General features: G+C 39.4%; 2 protein-coding genes and 1 pseudogene across 6 annotated transcripts in view; 2 read left to right on the forward strand and 1 right to left on the reverse strand.

Annotated features, from left to right (window-relative positions):
• The window catches only part of ZNF790 (zinc finger protein 790), a 35431-nt gene extending 33995 nt beyond the window's left edge, over window positions 1–1436 (reverse strand). For 4 of the 5 annotated variants that reach the window (XM_039249704.1, XM_039249703.1, XM_039249702.1 and 1 more), the window contains exon 1: window positions 1135–1436. The gene's annotated coding sequence lies outside the window, so the exon portion shown is untranslated. Of the gene's footprint in view, window positions 1–348; window positions 412–1134 lie in introns of those variants that run through there. The other variant, XM_039249701.1, reaches the window with a different exon arrangement.
• Window positions 1437–2326: 890 nt separating this feature from the next.
• On the forward strand, window positions 2327–2885 carry LOC120243533 (annotated as a pseudogene).
• Window positions 2886–9793: 6908 nt separating this feature from the next.
• Window positions 9794–23666, forward strand: part of LOC120243537 (zinc finger protein 850-like) — a 165158-nt gene continuing 151285 nt past the window's right edge. The window contains 2 exon segments of the mRNA XM_039249741.1: window positions 9794–9871; window positions 10706–10780. The gene's annotated coding sequence lies outside the window, so the exon portion shown is untranslated.

The raw sequence follows: 23666 nt of genomic DNA on the forward strand, positions 1-23666 counted from the left end.
GACACTGTACTCCCCACCAGTTGAATGTCCCCTCTTCTCGTCCCTCCCCAACTCTTGACATTTTCTAGTATGTTCTCTGGAATTCGTAATTCATTAATAACAAACCCCTCTTTTATCTCCAACCATTTTGAATATTCCCTTCACCTCTGGGTCTAAGGGAAACCTGGGTCGCCCCAGAGGACTCTACAGACTTTATTACATTCCCCTCCTCCACCCCCTACAGACTCTTGCCACTGGATTTGGAAGCAGGGAAGGTATCCTCCTTGCTTTTATTACCTTCAGACCTTTCTCCCTCCTCTAGAAAAGATCTAAATTGGAATTTCATGCCATGAGATCATATACACTCACCACATCTCAGGATATTTCCCTTTGTTTTTGGAAAACTTGAGCTCATGGCTCATTCTCTGCAACACTACTACCCTGCTTTATTCTTGAACCTGGCTTACTGATTCTTACCTGCACTTCTACTTTTCCCCTCTCCCGTGAGACGGTATTCCTCCGCCCCCTCCGCCCCCAATCAGATGCTGCTCCATTTCTCTGCTCATATTTACAGAGAACTCTTGTCCACACTGTCTCCTATTCCTCTCCCTTCATTCTACACTACCCTACCCAATCCAACTAACCGCCACTACAGAAAATGCTCTCCACACATTTACGAATGACCTATTGTTACTAAACACGATATTCTTTTTTTCTGGCTCCACTCCTGCTGTAACCACATTTACACACATGGTCACGCACAAGGTGGTGAGGTCACAATCATATACATGCACAGTCACACCTAAATAGTCATTACTATCACGTACAGCTCGCGTCACCATCGTGCACAAGCGCACAAATGCGCGCGCGCACAAACACACATACACACACACACACACACACACACACAGCACCCCACGGCTCCTGAGCGATTACCCATATCCCGATCTCGTAGCAATTTCACACAAGCACCCACAGATCCCATCGAGATCCCTGGTGCGGGAGCGAATATACGCAAACACAGCTCCCTACCATCTTCCTTTCCAAACCCTCTTGCTAACAAGGCCTGAGACTCCGAAAACATTAAGCCCTCACTATGCTCCCCTGTGGCCGTGGACTCAGGGGTCATTCCGCTGCGGATCTTAGGACTCTTACCTGACCCTGCGGTCCTTTCAAGAATGTTCCGCAGGTACTCAGACACGGTCCTTCCTATGGTCCTGAAAGGGCCAGTGCGCGGACAGGAATCTACCTCGGCTATGGTGGACATTGGAAAATGCAGTTAGAGCCGGGACAGCCTTTCAGAGGCGACGATCTCAATTCACAGGCCTTGGCCCCGGGCAACATCCTTTCCCTAGGCAAAAACCATCGCCCTTATAATTGCTCACATCCGTGGCCAGGGGCTTCTATTAGTTCCAGACGCATTTACAATGCAAGACTCAACCGAGTCCTCCACGCTGCTCCCCAACAAATGGGCGCTCCAGTCAGGAAACCTGGACAGTAAACCAACGAGGCCTTTCGACCGGAAGTTGTTTTGGACGCGATGGCCCCTGGGAAACGTAGTTCAGAGCTCAAAGGAAGGGTGTAATTCTTTGCCGGTTGAGTTCTTTATCTGGGCATCTGATAGATACGGTGTGACAGAATGGTCCTATGACCAGCGAGTCCTTACCATCTCCGTCTGAGCATTGGCCAGGTCTAGTGGATATCTCTTATTGCGCAAGGCTCGACCTGGGGGGTAGAATGAAGGGGCCCGGCCCCAGGAGGATCCCCTATCTGCGAGGTCATGGGAGCTCCTTCTTTAATGAGGTATAATGTCCCGTACATCCTCAAACAAATACTTACCTTATTCCCATCCTCCAGTTACCCTTAGACAGTTTGGTTTAAATTAATATTCCTTACATTAGTGTTTTGTAAATGTTATTCATGTCTTAGCCTTTTCCCCCCTGATACTTGCTGGCTTTTAAAATTTGCTTCCTTTCGGGGCGCCTGGGTGGCTTAGTTGGTTAAGCGTCCGACTTTCGCTTAGGTCATGATCTCACGGTTCGTGGGTTCGGGCCCCGCGTCGGGCTCTGTGCTGACTGCCAGCTCAGAGCCTAGAGCCTGTTTCAATCTGTGATTCCCTCTCTCTCTGACCCTCCCCTGCTCACGCTGTCTCTCTCTCTCTCCTAGAAATAAATAAAACATTAAAAAAAATTTTTTTTAAATAATAAAAATAAAATTTGCTTCCTTTTTTCTGTGCTTATGTAGATGAACAGTATGTCTAAACTTTCTGGTGTAGGAGTGACTTCTTTCAGTACTTTCAAATTCAACCTTTAAAAATAATTGCCTTTAGCTTCTTCCCGTGCGCGGCCTGAGGTGATCTCTGAAAATGGTTCACTATTCACTTGACCCGGAAAACCCGACAAAATCATGCAAATCAAGAGGTTCAAATCTTCGTGTTCACTTTACGAACACACGTGAAACTGCCCAGGCCATCAAGGGTATGCATATCCGAAAAGCCACCAAGTATCTTAAAGATGTCACTTTGCAGAAGCAATGTGTGCCTTTCCTTTGGTAGGTGTGCCCAGGCCAAACAGTGGGGCTGGACACAGGGTTGGTGGCCCAAAAAGAGTGATGAATTTTTACTGCACATGCTTAAAAAAGCAGAGAGTAATGCTGAACTTAAGGGTTTAGATGTAGATTCTCTGGTTATCGAGCACATCCAGGTGAACAAAATCTCCAAGATGCGGCGTAGAACTTACAGGGCTCATGGTTAGATTAACGCATACCTGAGCTCTCCCTGCCACATTGAGATGATCCTCACTGAAAAAGAGCAGATTGTTCCTAAACCAGAAGAGGAAGTTGCACAGAAGATATCACAGATATCCCAGAAGAAGCTGAAGAAATAAAAACTTATGGCCTGGGAGTAAATTCTGCATAAAATACATGCAAATAAAAGTAAAAACAGAAAAAAGGAAAATAATTGCCTTTAAAATATTTTTATTGTGAAATAGAAAAGACCTGAAGAGAAGTGCATAGAATGTGATGCTCTAATAAACAGTGTATACTCTAATAAAGAGTATATTTGATATCTCAAGAAGAAACAGCCTATGCATGTGATATTTCTGATCCCCAGGTCCCAGCTGACCACTAACTATCCTTCCTGACCTGTGGGGTAATAATATTGTGGAGGCTTCTTTTAGGCAATCAACTTCAACAGTGGAAACCTGAGTAAGGTAGAAGGGCCCATAGTAACCCCCTGGCTGAATACAAACTTGCTCTTTAAGTGACCTACCTCAAAGTATCCATAAGTCCTAGCTGACCAATGGGTTACTTACACCAGGACACAGGGACCATAAAAAGGAAAATTCAGTTGGTTACCATACCTCCTCACTTTCTCTCTTTAACTACAGCTTCCCACCCCTGCCTCACTGCAATCTCTGCTTTGCCTTTCTGCCCTCTGCTTCCTTGCGGTGTATTCAATAAATTTCTATCTCCTTTGTTCTGCTTTGGGTGAATTGTTTCACCACCCCCACTATCAGCTTCTACCAGATCTTGTCACGCCACATATGGTGGCCCCCATCGGATCAGGGGACCCCACAAATATCTTGGCTTGTCAGTTATCTATCTTTAAAATTTACATAAATGCAAATCAAATTGTATGAATTTATCTTGCTTAGTTCTCAAAACTTCTAACTGAATTAACTCAAAACACCACACTAAAGGCTTAGCAGAAGGAAATGTATGCCCATTCAGGGTGAAAGTTATTTTCCTCGTTACTGTTGTGTCGTGGGACCCCGAGATCAACACTCCCTCCAAGGTTGAATGACTCACTAGAAGAACTCAAAGTGAAACAATACAAAGCAAAATTAGCAAAGAGAAACGATTCATGGAACAAAGTCCAGGAAAAACCAGCACATCTTTCCAAGAATCCTTTCCAATTGAAATCACAGAGGACATTAATTTCCCCTGCAACAAGTTTTGACAACACATGTGAAATGTTGCCAACCAGAGAAGTTCATTAGAGACTTAGTACCTAAAGTTTTTATTGTGGGCTGGTCCACAGGCAGCCTCTGTCAGGCACATACCAGAATTTCAGAAGGAAAACAGGCATTAAACATAAACCAAATGATTTGCACACACAGGCACAGTGAGCCACTTTTAATAACTAGGAGTGGGAAACCCCTCTGGAAATCTAAGTTCTAGATGCAAGCCAAGGGCCAACTGTTCAAACAGACCTTTCTAAGATAAGAATTTTCAGGTCTGCTATCTTAAGACTTTTCTGCACATCACTGTCCTAAACAAAATTTCTGGCTTTCAACAACAACAAAAATTAAAAGGCATATGAAAATACAAGGGAAAAAATATCAAGATGTTCCCAAGAGACAAAAAAAAAAATCCTAACTAGACTCAGGTGTCCTTAGCTTGTTGCTGTGTAACTTCAATCTATACCTCTGTCTTCACATGGCCTTCTCTCTATGTCTTTTCATCTTCTGTAGATATTTGTCATTGGATTTTGGTCACACCCAGATAATCTAGGATGAACTCACCTAGAGATTCTTAATTACATCTACAAAGATCCTTTTACCAAGTATGGTCACATTCACATGTCTTGGGGTTAGAGTGTGGATATATCTCTGGGGTACCACAGTTTAACCCACCACAATTTGTTATTATGTTTAGTCTTACCTTAATAGATTTCCCTAGAATTCCCATCTGCCCACTTTTTTTTAAATTTATTTTTGAGAAACAGAGACAGCGTGTACATGTGCATGTGCGTGTAAATGGGGACAGTGCATTGACAGAGGGAGACAGAGCATCTGAAGCTGGCTCTGCACAACAGCAGAGACCTCAATGTGGGGATTGAACTCATGAAGCATGTGATCATGACCTGAGCCAAAATCAAGAGTCAGACGTTTAACAGATTGTGCCACCCAAGCAACCCTAATTTTCTTACTATTATAAATGACATCCAGGTACTGAGAACAAATAAATGTTTCTTTTTAACATGGACCGTCTCAGAGGCTTAGGAGAGCAGAGACAAAATTCTTTATTTACCCCTTAAAACTTGCTCATTCCCTAGTTTTATTTTAGTAAATAACAATTCTGGTTTTCAGTTTTTCAAGCTGAAATACTTGCATGGGCCTAGGTTCTTATCTTTATTTCCAACATCAAGTCTATTACCTGATCCTTTCAGCTCTATCTTCAAAGTATATCTAGAATCCAACTCCTCATGACTACCACTGCTATCACTCAAGACCAAGTTACTATCATCTCTTACCTGGATTATTCCAATAGCTCATTAGCTAATCTCCATGCTCCCACTCTATTTTGTCCCCCATACTGTATTCTCTACTCAGCACCCTAAATGGTCTCTCTCTCTCTCTCTTAAAGTGTTAGTTATTTAAGTAATCCCTATACCCCACAGGAGACCCAAACTCACGACCCCAAGATCAAGAGTCGCTCACTTTTCTGACTGAACCAGCCAGCCATCACTGAATGATCGCTTTTATTGTATTTTTATATTTTAAGCTTATCAATTTATTTTGAGAAAGAGAGAGAACTCAGGAGGGGCAGAGAAAGAGGGAGAAAGAATCCCAAGCAGGCTCCTCACTGTCAGTGCAGAGTGCCCTGACGCGGGACTTGAACTCATGAACTATGAGATCATCACCTGAGCCAAAATTAAGAGACGCTTAACGACTGAGCCACCCTGGTACACACACACACACACACACACACACACACACACACACCGAGTGATCTCTTTTAAATGTAAGTCAGATCATGTCACTCCTCTGTGCAGAACCCAACACCGCCTTCACATCTCACTGAGAAAAATAAGCAAAGTTCTTACAATGCTCTCTAAGACCTTCCACAATTGGTCCCCTCATTAGCTTCCTCTCCTCATCTACTATTCTTCACTTTGTCACTGTGACCAAGTTGCTGCTTCTTGAATATTACCAGGCTTGTACTCGACCTATGGCATTTCTGTTTTGGTGTTTTCTCTGTTCATAATTCACTTTATCCAAATATCTTCAAATGTCAGTCCTTCTTCCTTTTGGTTTTGCTCAAATATTTTCTTTTTAGGCTTCTCCTAACTATTCTATGTAAAATGACAATTACCAGGATGCTTGGCTGGCTCAAACAGAAGAGCACACAACTCTTGATCTTGGGGTTGTAAGTTTGAGTCCCACGTTGGATGTAGAGATTACTAAAATAAATAAAACTTTAAAAAACATAAAATTGCAATTCCCTTGGCACTTGCTATCCCATTTCCAAACTTTATTTTTCTCTTTAACGCTTACCTTTATCTGGAATACTATATATTTCATTTACATGTTCACTGACCACTTACCCTGACTAGAATGTAAACTCCTTGAGGAAAGGAAATTTTGGCCCTTTTTTCCCACTGATGCTTTCCTGTAACAGAGCCTGGCACATATAAAGTCTCAATAGGTCAGTTGAGCTGCTAAGTGAAAAATACAGTGTTTGACAAGAACAGGAAATAGGCACTCTCATAAATTTTTTTTTGGTGGGAAAGGAAAGCAATTCATCTTATGTGGATTGCAAATATTTATACATCATCTCTGACTCAGCACTGCTTAGAGGAATTTATTATTAAGATGCATGCACATCTGTACAAAGCTGAATATATAAGGATATTCATCCCAGAATTGTAGAAACCTGAAAACATCCTATATATTCACAAATATGATATGAAAGTATGACATTTCCTGTACCACAAAATACTATGCCACCATAACACCAAGGAATATGTATTAATATGGGATGTCTCCTAAGAAATAATAGTAAAAATTAAGATGCTTTATACTAACATTTGTGAAAAATAAAGATGAGGTGCTTTATATACATAGATATGTTGGTATAGTCATAGAATTACTCATAGTAGTTTACATAAGCAACTAGCCACACTAGATGTATGTGGAGAAGAGAAATAGTGAAGGGAGATTTCTTTTTTTTTTTTTCACTATAACCTTGTTTACATTTTTAAGACGTATGAGATGATTCCTTTAAAAACAATTGTGAAATGGGGTGCCTGGGTGACTCAGTCAGTTAGGAGTCTGACTTCACCTTAGGTCATGATCTCATGGTTTGTGGGTTCAAGCCCTGCATCAGGCTCTGTGCTGACAGCTCAGAGCCTGGAGCCTATTTCAGATTCTGGGTCTCCCTTTCTCTCAGCCCTTCCCTGCTCATGTGCACAGCTGTGCTGATGCTCTCTCTCACTCTCTCAAAAAAAAAAAAAAATTAAAAAAGAAAAGGAAAAATAAAATAAAAACAATTATGAAATTAAAAAAAAGTTGGCAGAAAGGAAAGCTAGGAGGAAAGTTACACTAAGTTATTAAGCTAGTAACTTTGAGGTGATGAAGGTTGCTGAAGTATGACTGTGATATGCAGATGTAAAATACAACCCTGAAGCTCTTAGCAATGGAAAGATAGAAAATGGAATGTAATAAAAAGAAACTGCAGTGTGTAACAATAATAGTTTTGAAAGACTGAAGATTTATGAAGGACTGACTGCATATGTAGATTATGAAAATAAACAGAATATGGTCCTCTAAGATTACTTAAATAAAAGAGGACACTGACAGAGGAATAATGAGGACAGAAGGGTTCACATCAACTGAAACTCGAGAAGAGGAGGATCTTTGAAGGAAATCCTGAAAAACATTTCAGGGATGTCAGATTTCTTGCTGAACATCTATATTCTGTCTTATTCCACTCACTTACTCAACTTAGAACCTCTTTTACCTTTCCTCTACTTACCACCCATCGCCTCTCTACTTGTTTCAACTTAAAGATGTCATCCAGTTTGGTGATATGATAAGATAAAAAAGGAAAATGACTTAAGACCTGAATTCAAGTACAATCCCCAAACTCAGACTGAGCCTGGGCCTTTAATATGGAAGCTACCATATAAAGAGGAGTAAAAGAAATAACGTTTTACCTTAACTTCAGAATATCTGAAGTTTGCATCTCAAAGCTGAATCTATTATACTGTGTAATGGTTCTAAACATTTCAGAAATGGAAAAGAGATGGCACTTTACTTTCAAAAGCTGGGTTATATATATATAACCCATATATCCATGCCTAATGTGACTGTTTTGCTCTAGTTCTCCAGCATCACATTGCTATACAGATTCCTCTGAATAGCTGTTATTGTTTTAATGTTTCTTGACTTATCGTGAGAGAAAGAGAGAGAGAAAAGCAGACAGAGAATCCCAAGCAGGCTCTATGCTGTCAGCACAAAGCCCGACATAAGGCTTGATCTCACAAACCATGAGATCATGACCTGAGCTGAAATCAAGAGTCAGACGCTTAACCCACTGAGCCATCTTTTAATTGTGGCTGATACTCCTGGTTGAACTGAATAACCACGTCTCTGAATGTTTACCCAACCAATGACTCCCAAAGAACAGAGAAGAGTAAATGTCTGGGGGGAAAAATGTGGAAAACAGGTACCGCTATAGCAAAATACACCTTGTTTAAAATGTCTTACTGATTTGTTATTCTGTTCTGGAATGAATGTTTGGAATGTTGAGTGTTTATATAAAAATGCTGCAACTTATTTATTATAGAAATTATGTAGCCTTTCTCTCTTAAAATTGAAGCTCCAGGAAGACATGCCTTATTATCAGTTTGAACAGGAAATGAGGCTTGCAGGATTCAGATTCCTCCGCCATCTCAGCTACCCATGTTGAGATGACCCACATTTAGGTGATCAAGTACTCATACACTTACCCACAGATCCACACACAATCTTGCACCACCATACGCACACAATTATTCCATCCTCACTCATGATGTGACCCTCTAGCCTCACAAAGCCACACATAACCTTGATTCCACCACTGTCACACTAACCAATTTTACTCACATGCAGTTTCTCTTTCACTCAACCATCCTCCTCCAACCAGTCACACATGTAATCGCACCGCTGTCTCACACCTCCTTTGTGTCACACATGTAATCTCAGCACTGTCTCACACCTCCTTTGCCCACCTTCAAATACATGACTGAGCTGAAGATTTCTCTCTTTCAAACTTCTCAGGCTGGTTTGGGGACAGATCCTTTGGGTTCATTCTTCTGGCTCCCCGACAAGTTGTGCAGCGGCCTTCCTCAAGAGCATCTTCAAAATAGAATTCTGAGCAACATCAGGGCACTTAAGTGCATCCACGTTCCTAGAGGATGCAGCTTATCTTGGCCTGGTCTATCTGGCCATTGGCGAAGGCCAGGACTGCACTTACCAGGATGCCTGGGAAGGATGCCTGTAGGACGCGGTATGTTACAGGTGAGCTGCCAAAGCTGGAGACGGCTGCTCTGGGGCCTATGTCAACGAAAAATTGACAAGTTCAACAGGTAAGGAAGACTTTATGAAAGACCATTGCAATTAGAGAAGAGAGACTGAACTCAAGCAGCTGGGATTTATATATATCAAAATCCCAGGAGGGAGTCAGTGGATAGAAAATTACTGAGAAGCTTGGTTAAGTATCAAGGGCAGGGGGATTCTTGCTCAACTAGGGTTTGCAGGTCAAGGACCAGGCCTGGTCAAGAGGAGGGCTCAGAGGAGCCTGACTACGGTTTGGTCGACGGAGTCCTTGTCAGTTGACGCTCGCGTAAGCCTCCGGTGCGCAGTTTTGGCTAGGTCCAGGCTCCATGCCGCGGGGTTATCGGGATAGCCAGGCGACAGCTTTTCAGCAACCTGTCGCATTCTGTACTACATCTCCCAGCGGCCTCAAGGCTCAGGGCTCCCTCCCGCGAGAACTAGACCTTCTCCCGAGCAGTGGGCGGTAACTTCTGGCGGGTTGGAGAAAACGGCCCTAGGGCGCTGTGGGAGCTGATGCGTTCGACTTGTTCCAAGTCGAGTAGGGGAGTGCTGCCAGTACCGTAGGACGGGTAGGTGAGGTGACCCGGGGTTGGGGCCGGCGTGTCTGGAACCTCTGGCCTGTGTGGGGTGTGTAGGGGAGCCAACTGAGAAGGGGAGATTGTGAGGAGGGTGTGTGTCTAAATGTGACTGTGTCTTGCCAGTGTAAGCGTGTACGGAACTATGAGGGCGGGGAGGGGGGCTTGATTTGCGGTTATGATTGTTCATGTGTAATGAGGTAATTGTGCGACCGGGTGTTTGCGAGTGTAGCGTTCTTTGGCCGCGTTTGTAAAACTGGGTGTCTTCTTGTGTGTGTGTTTATGACTGTTTGCTGAACTGTGGGTATGGGATGCCTTAACTGTGAGATCGGTGATTGTGTTTACCCAAGCTGTGCGTATTTGTGATATTGTGTAGGGTGCGTGTGAATTCGTTGTTGTCACCGTGTCCGCAAGAAGTGTGGCAGTCGGAATGTGAGAACGTGGGGTGCCTGTGACTGCGATTGTGACTGTGTCTGTCCCCGCGGTGTGTATGCTTATGTGACCATGTGCAGCCAGTTGTGTTTAGGTTTGGGGTGCCTGTGTCCTCGTGGCGTGAATGAGTTTGTGGGAATATGTGTCTTTACAGCACTGTAGTTGTGGTGCGCCTTTGTCTGCCTTTGTGACTCCGGCGCTCTGTTCCCGGGAGACCTCCGTGAGCTCAGGGACAAGATTCTGCCCAGAACTGCAGTGACCCTACTCTTGTCTTGATGCTGGTGTTGAACTGGACACCTTGGCCTTGCCTGACCTACATGTATAGGTTGGGGGTGGTTGGTTGACCTGGGATCCCAGAAGAGCCTGGTGTTTCCTGACTTCTTTCTTCTTCCCCAGCTCTGCTTTGCTTGCACAGAGGCTTCCAGAGTGGAGGAAAGAATGGCTGTTGAAAATCCACAAGGCACCTGCAAGGTAGTTTGCTGTTTCCCCTTGTTTCCCGAAATCCCCTTTTCTTTGTCAGGACTTGACTTGCTTTCCTCCTCTTGAAAATTCTTGTCCATCAAGTGATTTGATCCCTGGAATTTCCCCTTTGAGAAAATGTGATTGACTCCACACCCTACTCCCTCACACAAACCTGATTTTCTCTTACTAAGTTGTCAAATGGCTTAATTTTCCTTTATGCTGTCTTTAAAAAAAATATTGTTTCTTTTCACTTATAAAAGTAAAACATTATTTTAAACAATTATTTAAAACATTTTGAAGAAAATGTCCATTCCCAGTTAAAACCAATGCTTGCTTTTTTGTATTTTCTCCCCACTGTGTTTCTTGTACATATATAAAATGTGATTTTTTAAAATTGAATTCATTCAGCATTTATCACTATGGCCTACATTTTTTACATATATTTAAGTATTTTCCCACATGATTAAAAATTAAAAATATTTGAACATTTCTAGAAGTGCATATTTTGAATGCCTTTGGCCTTTTTTCCCCCTCTCAAATTAGATACAGAAATAGCATATCCTATTTATTTGTATTGTTTAATACATAATTCTAAAGACTCATATAGGGAATACCTAAGAAAATATAACCATCTCTACAGAAATCTCTGATATACCCCTCCACTATCACAAACAATTGTGCTCTTCTGGTGATAACCACTGTGATCTTTTCTTCGGCTTATTTTAGAATTTTAGTTCCTATGTATGCATTCCAAAATCATATAGGTTTAGTTTGTCTGTTTTCTCTCTTTGTATGAGTAGATATTCTCCTGTGTCTTTTTCATTAAAAATGTGAGCTTCATTCATGTTTCCTGCAACTACAGTTCATTTTTTCCATTGATATATATATTTTTTCTTGTATTGATTACATCACAATTTAGTATTTATCCATTCTGTTTTTCATGGATATTTGACTTGCTTCCAGTTTTGGGCCATTACCAGCATTGTGACTATTAGTATTTTGTGCACATATTTCAGTACACATGTGCTTGCATTTCTTTAGCATATATACTAAAATTCTGATTTAAATTGCTGAGGGATAGAGTTTGTATATCTTCAGTTTTACTAGACAATGTCAAACTGTTCTCTAAAGATACTGTGCAAATGTTTTACTTGTATCAGGAGTTCACAAAGGTTCCTTTTGCTCCACATCCATGGCATTGTTATACTTTTAAATTTTTGCCAATTTGGTAGATATTTAATGTTATCACATTTAATTGATAATTCCTTTATTATCAATGAAACGTAACACCAGTTCTTGCCCACCTGGATGTCCTTTTTTGTAAAATACTTGTTCAAATGTTTTGCCAAATTTTAATTGGGTTGTTTTTCTCTGATTACAGCAGTTGAGATATATATGTGTATATATCTTCTGTTTAACAGTGACTAAATATTTTCTTCTGCTCTGGCTTAGTTTTTCATTCTGGTGCCTTTTGATGAATAGAAATTCTAGATTTAAATGTAAAGAAATCTTTTTCAATGGTTAGTTCTTGTTTAAGAAATTTTTTGCTACCTAGAGGTAATGAAGATTTTCTCACATTCTCTTCTAGAAGTTTTCTAGTCATTGGTTATTAACAAGTAGATCTTTACACTACATGAATTGATTCATGTAGATAGTGATTTAATTTCATTTTATCCCGCATGTGGGCATCCAGTTGTTCCAGTATCATTTATTGAAAAGTTCATGTTTCTACACTAATTGGCAATACCATTTTAGTAAAAAGTCAGGTGACCACCTATGTCTACATATGTTTCAGGACATTATATTCTGTTCCATTGCTCTGTTTTTCTCTCCTTGCAGCAATATCATGCTATATTATTCACTGTGACTTTATAGTATTTAGAGCAAGTCGTCTTTTGTTCCTCAAGAGTGTCTTAGCTGTTTATGTTCCTATGCATTTCCATATAAATTTTTGAAATAGCTTGGTTCCACATAGGCATCTTTTGTGATTTACGTTGAATTGCATTGGATCTATAATGGTGTGAATAGAAATTTGGGGAATCTTGGGGTAATGGGGTGGCTCGGTTGGTTAAATGTCCAGCTGTTGATTTCAGCTCAGGTCATGATCTCACGGTTTGTGAGATCAAGCCCCACATTCAGCTCTGCACTAACAGTGTGGAGCCTGCTTGAGATTCTCTCTCTCCCTCTCTCTGCCCTTCCCCCACATGCACTCTCCCTCTCTCTCTCAAAATAAATAAAAGACATTTACTCATTTTTTTTTAAAGGTTTTTAATGTTTATTTTTGAGGGAGGGAGAGAGAGCAGAGCACAAGTGGGGGAGGGGCAGAGAGATGGAGACCACAGAATCCAAAGCCAGATCCAGGCTCTGAGCTGTCAGCACAGAATCCAACACAGGGCTCCAACCCACAAGCCATGAGCTCATGACCTGAGCCAAAGTTGGATGCTTGACTGAACCACCCAGGCACCCCAGACATGTTTAAAAATCTTAAAAAATAAAAGAAATTTGGGGAATCTTCTAATAATACAAGCCTCTCAATTGACTTAGGTCTTCTTAATGTTTCTCAACAAGATCTTGCTTATCTCCTGTAAATAGTCCTAGGCAAATAGAAATCATACAATCCATTGTATAGTATTTCCCTTTTGAATTGAGTGCCAGAAATCTGAGTACTTCAAATAATGATCAATCCTGGTAATAATTTTAGTTTGGGTTTTTGATATTGAGTACCTATTACTTATGACCTTTGTGTATTATTAAAACATTTTTTCTTTAATTCTTAGTCTCCTGAAATACATTTTTTAAACTGGGGACATAGGGGCGCCTGGGTGGTTCAGTCAGTTAAGCGTCCGACTTCCACTCAGGTAGTGATCTCCCGGCTCATGGGTTTGAGCCCTGCATTGGACTCTGTGCGGATAGCTCAGAGCCTGGAGCCTGCTTCAGATCCTGTGTGTCCCTCTCTCTCTATGCCTCTCCCCTATTCGTGTTTGTGCTCTCTCTCACGCTCTCTCAAAAATAAATAAAAACATTTAAAAAAAAGTGGGGAGGGGCACCTGGGTGGCTCAGTCGGTTAAGCGTCTGACTTCGGCTCAGGTCATGATCTCACGGTTTGTGGTTTTGAGCCCCACATTGGGCTCTGTGCTGACAGCTAGCTCAGAGCCTGGAGCCGGTCTTCAGATTCTATAACTCCCTCTCTCTCTGACCCTCCCCTGCTCACGCTGTCTCCATCTCTCTCTCTCAAAAATAAAACATTAAAACAATTTTTTTAAAGTGGGGGTATAAAAATTAGGTGGGGGCACGTGGCTGGCTCAGTCAGTGGAGTGTGCAACTCTTGATCTTACAGCTATGAGTTTGACCCCACATTGGGTGTGGAAACTACTTAAAAATAAAATCTTTAAAAAAATAGATACAGACTTAGATACAGATAGATACTTATTGTCTAATTTTAATAGCATTTGGTCCAATCAGTTCTGTTTTGTATGGTACCTTGTACTGTTCTCTCCATATTATGTCTTATAACTGCCCTTTCTTCTTCTTCTACCCTCCACTATTCTTTGTCAGGTAGTTTCTGCCTCTGCATCTTTGACATCTAGTCTCATCAACTGTTTAGTTTAAATATTGGCTCCTTCAGGAAAAGAAAGAAACATCATCTCTCAGATTATTTTACCTATGCTATTCTCTCTGGTACAGCATGGGCTCTGTTATCAGATGTGGCTTCTGATCTCAGCTGCACCACCTGTGAGCTGTTTAACTTGCAAATGAGAGGCTCTCATTCTCACTCAGTGTTGAAAATGAAATAAGATATGTGTGGAACACTTGGTACACATCAAAAGTTAAGTAAATGTTAGCTCCCTTTCTCTATTTCTCATTCTTGGGACCTTTATATGAATTATAGTATAAAGCCCTTAACTAAAGGCCTTTTGGTGGTTCCCAAAGGATCTTTTATTTTAAATTGAGGTATAATTGACATGTAACATTATGTTAGTTTTAGATGTACAACATAATGTGTTGATATTTGTATATATTTTTTTTATTTTTTAAAGATTTCTTTTTTTAATTTTTTTTTTAAGGTTTTTTTAATTTATTTCTAGAGAGAGAGAGTGAGCAGGGGAGGGTCAGAGAGAGAGGGAGACACAGACTGAAACAGGCTCCAGGCTCTGAGCTGGCAGTCAGCACAGAGCCCGACGCGGGGCTCGAACCCACGAACCGTGAGATCATGACCTAAGCGAAAGTCGGACGCTTAACCGACTAAGCCACCCAGGCGCCCTGATATTTGTATATATTTTGAAAAGGCCTCATAGTAAGTCTAATTAATATCATCACCATACATAGTTTTTCCTTGTGATGAGGAGTTTTAAGATTACTGTTAGCAACTTTTAAATATGCAATACAATATTATTAACTCCCCATGATTTCTTTTATAACTGGAAGTTTGTACCTTTTGAGCCCCTTTACCCATTTTACACCTTCCACCCCTGATCTCTGGCATCCAACTATTCTCTGTGTCTACGAGCTTGGCCTTTATTGTTTAAATTCCATATATAAATGAGGGGGTGGCTGGGTGGCTCAGTCAGTTAAGTGTCTGACTGGCTCATGTCATGATCTCATGGTTTGCGAGTTTGAGCCCCACATCAGGCTCTCTGCTGTCAGCATAGAGCCTGCTTCTGATCCTCTGTCACCCACTCTCTCTGCCCCTCCCCTGGCCACATACTCTCTCTCAAAAATAGAAAAAAACATTAAAAAAATAAATTTCACATATAAGTGAAAGTATTTTGTCTGACTTACTTCACTTAGGATAATGACCTTGAGGTCCATCTGTGTTGTCATATATGGCAAGATTTTATTCATTTTTATGACTGAATCATATATATGTTATATATATAACATCTTTGAATAAAGATTGTGGGTCACTCAGATTCTCAGATTATTTCCCTATCTTGGCTATTGTAAACACTGCTGCATTGAACATGGGGGTGCATGTGTCTTTCTGACTTAGTGTTTTCATTTTCTTTGGATAAATACTCAGAAGTGGAATTGCTGGATCATATGGGAATTCTATTTTTAATTTTTTGAGGAACCTCCATACTGTTTTCCATAGTGGCTATACCAATTTACATTCCTACCAACAGTATGTAAGGGTTCCCTTTTCTCCATAACTTCCTCAACACGTTATTCCTTGTCTTTTTGATAATAGCCATTCTAACAATTGTGAGATGATATCTCATTGTAGTTTTGATTTGCATTTCCCTGATGGTTAGTGATGTTGACTGTCACTTCATGTACCTGTTGCCATCTGTATATCTTCTTTGGAGAAATGTCTATTCAGATTCTCTGCCCATTTTTAAAATCAGATTGTCTTTGCTATTCAGTTATACTTCTTTATATATTTTGGACATTATCATATACCCTTATCAGATGTATGATTTGCAAGTATTTTCTCTCCTTCAGTAGGTTGCCTTTTTATTTTGTTAATAATTTCCTTTGCTATTCAGAAGCTTTTTTTGTTTGATATAGTCCACTTTTTAAAAAATATTTATTGAGGGGCGCCTGGGTGGCTCAGTCAGTTGAGTGGCTGGCTTCGGCTTAGGTCATGATCTCACAGTTCATGGGTTTGAGCCCTGCGTTGGGCTCTGTGCTGACAGCTAGCTCAGAGCTTGGAGCCTGTCCTCTGATTCTGTGTCTCCCTCTCTCTCTGACCCTCCCCTGCTAATGCTGTCTCTCTCTCTCAGAAAGAAATAAAACATTAAAAAAATAAAAATAAAAAATATTTATTGAGGGAGAGAGTGCACTTGTGTGTTTGCGCACACTCATGCACTAATGGGGGAGAGGCAGAGGCAGAGGCAGAGAGAATCCCAATCAGGCTCCATGCTTATTGCAGAGGTTGACATGGGGTTCGAGCCCATGAACTGTGAGATCATGACCTGAGCTGAATTCAAGAGTCAGACCCTTAACCTGAGCCACCCAGGTGCCCCTTCACTTGTTTAATTTTGCTTTTGTTGCCTTTGCTTATAAAGTTATATCCAAAAAATCATATCCAAGACCAATGTCAAGGAGCTAACAGCGTCTGTTTTCTTCTAGAAGTTTTATGTTTCAAGTTTTACTTTCAAGTCTTTAATCCATTTTGAGTTAATTTTTTTATATAGTGTCAGATAGTAATCTAGTTCCACTCTTTACATTGACTGTCTAGTTTTTCCAGCACTATTTATTAAATAGTTCTTTGTTGTATATATTTGGCTCCTATGTTGTAAATTAATTGACCATAGTTTATTTTTGGGTTTCTGGTGCATAGGTTTATTTCTGGGTCTCTATTCTGTTCCATTGATCTACGTGCCTGTTTTTATGCCAATACCATACTTTTTTGATTACTATATCAAAACAATAACCTACAGTACTTTAAAATCTGGGGGAAAGGGAGAGAGGCAAACCATGAGAGACTCTTGAATGCTGACAAAAACTGAGGACTGATGGATGTGGGGGGTAGGGGAGATGGGCATGGAGGAGGACACTTGTGGGGATGAGCACTGGGTGTTATGTGGAAACTAATTTGACAATAAACTATTTGTTAAATAAAAAAAAAAAATCCGGGAGCATGATGTATCGAGTCTTATTCTGCAAAGGATCTTACAGGCAAATTTTGGCCCCCAAATGCGTTGTAAATCATTGAGAGCCAAGATTGTGCATTTCAATTCTCTTATATATATAACTTTTAATCCACTTTAAGTTTGTTTTGCTGTGTATTAGGGATCTAAATTTAATTATTTTTCATTTACTCAGTATTGTTCCAGTGTCTTTTATCCAGTAATAATTTATTTCCTTTTCCATTACCTACTTGATGTTATATTATTTAAATAGGTTGTATTCTCTATTTGAAATTTTTTTAATTTAAAAATTAAAACTCTGTACTTGTACCTATGTCATGTTTAGATCATTTCCTTTTACAAATCGTTGAATACCTATCAAATATGTCACTTTTTTCTGATGATAGCTGTGTTCTCTGTTCCTTTCATTACAAAATAATTATTACAACACATTTAGAAAATACAGAGAAGCAGAAATTAAAAAAAAAAAAAAACAAAGGTCATCTGTAGTCCTATCAACTAAAGATTGCTGTAAAAATTTGCCTGTTAATATCCTTTGGGGAATAAGGCTTAATACATCATGCTCCCGGATTTTAAAGTACTGTATATTATTGTTTTGATATAATAATCAAATACTTAGAATTCCTTTTTTAATGTGATCATACTATGGCCACCCATGTTTATCGTGCCTAAGTACCTTATAAATAACTGGCATGTTTCTACACACTTATCTTTATCATGAGTTGTAATGGTCTGATAATGTTACCATTTTATCAAGCCCCTTTCGTTGAATATGATTTGCTTACAAACTATTGCCTTTGGAAACAAGTAACCCCTTAGCCTGGATGGCTAAAATTTATAAATTTTATTTTTAAATCATTATTATTATATATCATCAATGAACATATATTTTTATACAAATAACTTATGTGTTATGAAGGAGCTCAAGACCCATGTGATCACAGTGCCCAGTCCCAGGTGTATATCCAAAGTACACAAAGGTAGCCACTGTTAAAAATTTTATTTGTCCTTTTTACCTTTATCCTATGCATTTAAATATGTGTCCACATGTATGTGGTACTGTTTTGCCACTTAAAAGTATATCTATGTAAAGAGAATTATATCCTGCAAAATGTGGGAAATAACTGCAGTATAAGGTTGGTCCAGTGTTTATATTGGTTCATGTACAATCCTTAGAACAGGATTCTTAGAACATTCACTCAGAACTTCCACTTAGTATGAGTCATTTGGTATCTATTGTTAACATTCTGAAATTTGCTTTATCATTCTGTGTGGAGAATTGTACACGTAAGTATAGAACTACCTCACTTTAATTGCTTCATGTAAGGCCATATTTTATAGCATTGTGGTATATTTAATCATTCTCTGGTTTTTAAACCAGAGATTAGATTTTTATATAGTTATCACTGTGGCCAGCCCCGTTCCAGTGAATATTTATGTACAGACCTTCTCTAAGGTATATACTAAAAGTAAAATTATGGGGACAATAGAGTACACATATTTTAAACTTCAGTAAATATTTCCAAGTTAAACTTCACAATGGCTTGTTTGCTTCATAATACACTTAGCTGTCTCTGACAGAGCCTGTTTCTGCACTTCCAGTTAGTTTACTTATGATTACATAAGGTGCAAAAAACCACTTGCAACAAATAGGGACAGAGCCTTAATGATTTCTTTTAATTTAACTAGTTATTCTTAATCTTGGTTATTGATGTCTGGGTCCCACCCACAGCATTCTGATTTTAATTCATCTGGGATATGACCTGGGCATCATCATTTTAAAAAGAGCACTGATGATTCTAGAATGCTATCCACAGTTGAGAACTAATGACTTAAAAGCTCATACAAGGTGAAAGAAAAACATTGGGATGTAATTGGTGTGGAGTGGGGTTCAAGCTCTACCCAACCTGGGTGCCTACGTGGCTTAGTTGGCTAAGCATCCAACTTCAGCTCAGGTCATGATCTCACAGTTTGTGAGTTCAAGCCCTGCATCCAGCTCTGTGCTGACAGCCCAGAGCCTGGAGCCTACTTTGGCTTCTGTGGTTTTCCTCTCTCTCTCTCTCTCTCTCTCTCTCTCTGTCACCTCCCCGGCTTTTGCTCTGTCTCTCTCAAAAATAAATAAACATTAAAAAAAAAAAAAGCTGCTCAATTGATTCTGATTGCAATCAGAGTTAATCATCGACTTAGGCAAATCATGATTCATTTTCTGGAGTTGGGTACTGTAGCTATCAAAACAAAAACAAAAATAAAACCAGTCTGGTAGCAAGGAAGTAGGGGAGGGATGATTTTGAAGGAGGCAGTCAACAATGTCTGCTATACCTGTGTACTTGCCAGCAATTAATATGAACCTGTCATTATTTGGTCATTTTAGTTGTGTTTTGGGAGAAAACCTAAAGCATATAGTATATACACATGCTTAATCAGCAGTCTTCATGTTTTTGAAAAGCAAGCCTTGAGTTTTATGAATCTTACATATTTAAAATTTTTCCTATTCTGTTTTTATCCTCATTAATCCTTTCATGCTATTTTTGAGATTCTTTTGTTACAATATTGAATTCTGATCAGTTTTATTTTTTCAATTTCAATGTTACTAATTTATCTTTATAATTTTCCCATGTCTAGGCTTTTTATATATGTTGTTCTCCTTTTCACTTCATTTCTAAGTATCTTATATTTCTATTTAGTTTCATATTTAACATGAGAATTATTTAATAATATGTCTTATTTTGGGTAACTTTTCCATTTTGATTAAATTTCAAACTTGCAGAAAATTTACAGGAATAATACAAAGTAGTCTTGTGTACTCTTTACTCAGACTCACCAATAGTTTTATTTTGCCCCATTGTTGTAAACTCTAAGTCTAAAGTTCTCTTTTTGCCAGCAAGAGAGCGGACTCAGGATTAAAAGCAAGAGATGGCTAATGTCCAGGAAAAGACAAGAGCCCTGAATAAGGGTCTTTTTCCCGTATTTATTAAGATCAGAAGGTTTACAAACGTGATGGGCATGCACAAAGAGACAGTGAATCGGTGAACATCAACTCATGGGTATGAGGGAAAGAGGGTTTTGAAGATAGACAGTATTTGGAGTTTGGGTCAATATAAAACAAAATACTGGCACCTGGCCGATGGGCAGATGGTTGTTAACGGCAGACAGGAGGCACCATATCTGTCTAATCTTAGCTAGCCTAGGGGATAAGACAGATAGGACAAATAACTTCAGGGCTAACAAGGCACCTTTTCTTAATCAGCTCTGTTCTGGGCAGCATCACCTGCAGCACAGCAGTCTGTAGCTCTATTTACCTGTTTACCTAATTTAGTCCTTCCTGTGAAAGCAGCTTTCTGCTATAGTACAAAATTGGGGGAGTTGTTTTTGCACTGAATGACTAATTTTGCTTACCTCATATATCTTTGTATTGGGGGGCCTTTCCCGTCCTTTCTATTTTGGGTGCCTTTGCACCCCCTCTCTATCCTGGGTTCCTGATCTTGTTTATCCAAACTTGGGTGTGAGCATCCTGTGGCTTTGTACTTCTTTATGGCTTGTTAACCCATTGGTGTAAGCCCAGGGAATTTCTAAGCTTATTCCCTACACCCCATTTACATTATCATTCCTATATGTGCTTGCAGTTTTTTCTCTCTGTATGTACACATACATACACAGTACACACATTTTACCTGAACTAAGAATAAGTCGTGGACATTTGCTTCTTTACCCTTAAACACATCAATGTGTTATTTCCTCAGAACAAGAGCATTCTCTTATATAACCACGGTATACTTATTAAAGTAAGAAATTTTAACAATTATGCAGTACTTTTATTTAACAGTCTATGAATTTTTCACTTTCCTAATTTCTTTTTAGCAACTAACGCTACCCTCATCCTCTATCCCTCAGCCACTGTCCAGGATACAGTCTAGGATTATATATTGAAATGCTGAATTTAGTATCATGTCTTTTTTTTAAAAATATTTTTATTTATTTCTAGGAGAGAGAGAGAGAGCGTGAGCAGGGGAGGGTCAGAGAGAGAGGGAGATACAGACTCTGAAATAGGCTCCAGGCTCTGAGCTGGCAGTCAGCACAGAGCCCGACGCGGGGCTCGAACCCACGAGCCGCGAGATCATGACTTAAGCGCAAGTCGGACGCTTAACCAACTAAGCCACCCAGGCGCCCCTTATCATGTCTCTTTTTAATCTGGAAGAGTTGCTCTTTCTCTGTGTCACATGACTTTGACATTTTTGAAGATGATAGGCCAGTTATTTTGTAAAATGTCTCTCCATTATGGTTTGTCTTATGGTTCCTAATATTTATATTCAGGTTATAAAATTTATGGCAGGAATACAACAAAAGTGATTGTATCCTTCTCAGTGCCATCCTGTTAGGGAATACGTGATGTTGACTTGTCCCATATTTGGAGATGTTGACTTTGATAATTGGTTAAGGTAGTATCTATTATGTTTTTTCACTATAAAGGTAATGATTGTCTCTTTGTAATGTTTTGTTACATGTGGGAGATACGTTAAAAGTGTAAATGGTTTTCCACAAACTTCACACACTGCTGTTAGCATCCATTGGTATTATTTTCTGAATCCATTATTACTATGATGTTTTTAAGATGGTGTGTTCTTTTTGTTTTGTTTTGTTTTTTTGTTTTTTTACTTCCTTCATTTTGTCTATATTAATTAATTGACATTTTATTGTAAATAAGAGCGTTCCCTTCTTCACTACTTATTTATTCATTTGTTATGTCAGTATAAATTCATAGATTTTTATTTTGCTCAATGGGATTATAATCTTTAACTACTTATTTGGATACTCTAGTTGTTCTGGATTTGGCCACTGGTCGCCTATTCAGGCTGACTTCTGCACCTTTTAACTTTCCACATGATTCTTTGAGAGTTTCCTTACTTTCTGGCACAACAAGATGCAACAAGCTCATATCTAGATACTCTCTTAGCTCCAGCCAGAATTGAACCATTTCTCGAAAGAGCCTGGTTTCAAGAATGTTTAGAAACCAATATCTGGTTGCTACGACTAGAGTATTCATTTTAGTCTTATCATGTTCTACGTTTATATCTTCCTTCTCCAATAATAAAAAACCTGACTGTCACATCTTCATTATATCTACTGAGTTGTTCAATTCTAGAATATACAAAAATAGTTTGGAATTGCTAATATCAAATGTACTAAGTGTAGCTCAGTATTTGTTTATAGTTCTCTTTGTTTAGAATAAGGATAATAATTAGAATACTGTGTTCAAATTTACTTAGGTTCATTTTTTTATTCCCTCCTTCAGTGTGGTTGTATTATTAATTTGAAATACATTTAGATTTATTTGCTCCTGTTTGTCTGTGTTTGACTTTTCAAAAATTATCAGTTTATTCTGGCTGATTTGATTATAGGAATTGGTAAAGCATTAACATGGCTCCAAAAGTTAAGATTTTACAAAAAGGTACAGCTGGAGCATATCACTCTGCTCCCACAACCCTTGTTTTAGTGAATATTATACACTGAATTGTGTCCCTCCAAAATTCATATGTAGAAGCTCTGACTCCCAGTACCTTAGAATGTGACTGTATTTGGAGATAGGTGTTTTAAAGAGATGATTAAGTTAAAATGTGGCTGTTAGGGAGCACCCTAAACCAACCTGACTGATAACCGTATATGAGAGGAAATTTAGACACAAAAAGAGACACTGAGGATGCTCATGTACAGAGGGAAGACCATGTGAAGACAGTGAGAAGGCAGCCATTTGCAAACCAAGGAAAGAGCCTACAGAAGAATCCAAACCCTCCAACACCTTGATCTTGGATTTCTAATCTTCAGAATTGTGAGCAAATAAGTTTCTGTTGTTTATACCACCCTGTCCAGAACACCTGCAATGTATTTCTAACATCTTTTACTTTGAGGCACCTGGGTGGCACAGTTGGTTAATCGACTGACTTTGGCTCAGGTCATGATCTCACTGCTCATGTGTTCAAGCCCCATGTTGGGCTCTGTGCTGACAGCTCAGATCCTGGAGCCTGCTTCAGATTCTGTGTCTTCCTCTCTCTCTGTCCCTCCCCTACTCACGCTCTGTCTCTCTCTCTCTCTCTCAAAAATAAACATTAAAAAAATTAAAAAACTTTTACTGACAAAGCTTAACATTGTGCTGACAGAGGAAAATATTCAAATAGCCCTGATCTATCTGCTTACAAAGTAGGCAATAAAGGATGAATTGGAGGTCTGAGAGTCAATAAATTGATAACTAACATAGAGACTTTAAAGAGTTTTAAAGTTAGGGGCACCTGGGTGGCTCGCTTAAGCAT

Source organism: Hyaena hyaena, unplaced genomic scaffold (assembly GCF_003009895.1).
Source record: "Hyaena hyaena isolate Hyena2069 unplaced genomic scaffold, ASM300989v1 scaffold_345, whole genome shotgun sequence".
Classification (NCBI taxonomy): Eukaryota; Metazoa; Chordata; class Mammalia; order Carnivora; family Hyaenidae; genus Hyaena; species Hyaena hyaena.